The sequence below is a fragment of the Gadus morhua genome, chromosome 16 (genome assembly GCF_902167405.1).
Source record: "Gadus morhua chromosome 16, gadMor3.0, whole genome shotgun sequence".
Taxonomy (NCBI): Eukaryota; Metazoa; Chordata; class Actinopteri; order Gadiformes; family Gadidae; genus Gadus; species Gadus morhua.
This window is the reverse complement of record NC_044063.1, coordinates 23,379,407-23,381,906: the sequence shown is the minus strand read 5'-3', so window position 1 is coordinate 23,381,906 and position 2,500 is coordinate 23,379,407.

The window sequence follows — 2,500 nt, the reverse complement described above, 5'->3', positions numbered from 1 at the left end:
GAAATTTTTTTCTATTCCCGAATACGTTCAAAGTTATATATATATAGATGTATATATATTCATATATACATATGTATGTAAATGTGAACATCTATTTGATCTTTTAATTGACAGCAGGTGATTAAACGTCATTACAGGTATGATGAATGAAATGCAATACTCATCACTTCAAATCCTTCCGCCTTGCAGCACCACACATTGACTGTGGTCCCGGACACCCTCTTCTCGGGATAACCTATACAGCTTCAACCTCACCAACTATATCTAAATAGACTGTATGGGCCCTATTTTAAGGTCTGAAACACAAGTGAGAAGCGCCAAGCGCAAGTAGCTTTGTGGGCGGTTCTATGGCGATGTTCCTATTTTACCTGCGCAAAAAACGACTCTTGCGCCCGGCGCAAATCTAAAAAGGGTTGGTCTGAAGTAGCCTAATTACCCGTAGTTGTGGTTTGGGCATAACGTGCAATCAACCAATGAGAGTGCCATCTCCCATCCCCTTTAAGAGCCATGAGCGCATTTGAATCTGACAAGTTGATATTTTGACAGCGCGTTTGCAGTCTCCGATGAGACAGATGCATGACCACATGATTTCAAACTTCAAATGGCTCAGTTTTTGGCCAAATAATATGGCCTAATTCACACATGGAATATGATTTTCTTTTTACGAGTCCTCAAATAAATTTCAGCAAAGAAAATTTAACACACATATGATATGCGGTAACTGGTTCTATTTAATGATATACCCAAAACATTATAAACATCGTTTCTTATCAGTATTGTATGCATTATCGTTATCGTGTCCCCCCGCTATACATTGCCATGGAATGTATTATGCGTTACGTGTTTAGTTTGCGTGTGTTTAAACAGACGCACAAACGCGTGCCCGCATTCATTAATTATTTTACACATACACACACACGCGCCCGCATTCATTCATTCTTTTTAACACTCACACAAGAATGTGTGGCTAGGTAGATGAGAGAAGCAAAGTGTATGCGCGAGGTGCACAAGCAACATTATGCATGCGCCCTTAAAATAGCATCTGAACAACGCAAGTTGTTCAGATGTAATTTCTGAAATTGCAAAATAGCACCACGGAACGTTTGCGCCAGAACACGCCTCCTCCTTTCGCCGAAGCGCCACTTGGGGCGCAAGATCATTCCCTAATTTAGAGACGCGTGGCGCAGGAGGGAAAAGAACGCTCTGCGCCAGTTTCAAACTAGCAACGACGCATGTGCCAGTGAGAGAGTCAATTGCGCCGGATGCAAGGTAGGGCCCTGTATCTGCCTGAGCTGTTAAAATAGCTATTTCTCGCATTCACAACAGATACAAAACTCTTGTGCTTGTTTAAGTCAATATTCAAGGTCTGCACTCTGACAAGTTTGTATCAGTTGATATTTGTGTCTGTGGATACCTGTGTATGCGCACATCTGTGTATGTGTGTGTGTGTGTGTGTGTGTGTGTGTTTTTGTGTGTGTGTGTGCGTGTGTGTGTTGTGTGTAAGTGTGTGTGTTTGAGGGTTTGTGTGTGCATGCGTGTAATTGCGTGTGTGTGTGCTGTGTGTGTGTGTGTGGGGGGCGTGTGCGTGAGAGAAGTATATGTTTGCAAGGATATATACAAACGCAAATGTGTGTCTTTCTGTAGAATTAGTTACCCAATGGACCACTTTACCAGACGAGAATCTCCCTTGCCAATCATCCTCCAGCGCCTCCATCGTCCCTCGTGAAAAAAGCTGAACATTTTCCTTTTTCTGGTGATTGAGGCCCAGCGTCCGGAATTTGAATCCCGTCCTCGTAGCCCTCTAACCGCGACATAATCCTTCCCATCTTTATTATTTATCCTCTCAAAATCTGGTCGGCGGGGAAAGACATGGCCGCCACATTAACAGTGGGCTGAATCTGAGACCCCCCTTGCCGGCCCCTACCAGACGTGGCCGGGCCGCAGCGTGTGATGGCTTAGTCCTTGATAAGACGGCCGGCTGACGGTTCTAATTGAACATATAGATTTGTTGTAGAGTTTAGAGAGACGGAGCATGGGTTGAAAAGCCTAATCTGATTGCTTCTGGGCGGAGCAGGGGGAAATACTGAGTTCTGGCAGGCGGAGTTATGGACTGATATACAAAGTAGGAAGTAGAATACAACACACACACACACACAAAAAAAGACTGTGACCCTAAACTGTCATTGGGGCTGGAAGCGCGGTGTCAGATTTAGTTCAAGCCGATCCAGTGGTATCATAGTCTTGAGGCCTGCACAGAAGAGCCCAGAAAAAACACTTTCCCTTGAATGTTGAGTAACTTGGTCTGATAAAATGTTTGTGTGCGATGTGTGTGTGTGTGTGCGTGTTTTGGTTTGTGTGTGTTTGTTGGTGTGTGTGCGTGTAAGAGTGTGTGTGTGTGTTTTTGCATGCATGTGTATGCGTGTGTGTCCTTACGTCACACTTAATAGTATTTGTTGTTGACAAGGCCAGTAGAGAGTGACTTTTCTGAATATAGCTTGTA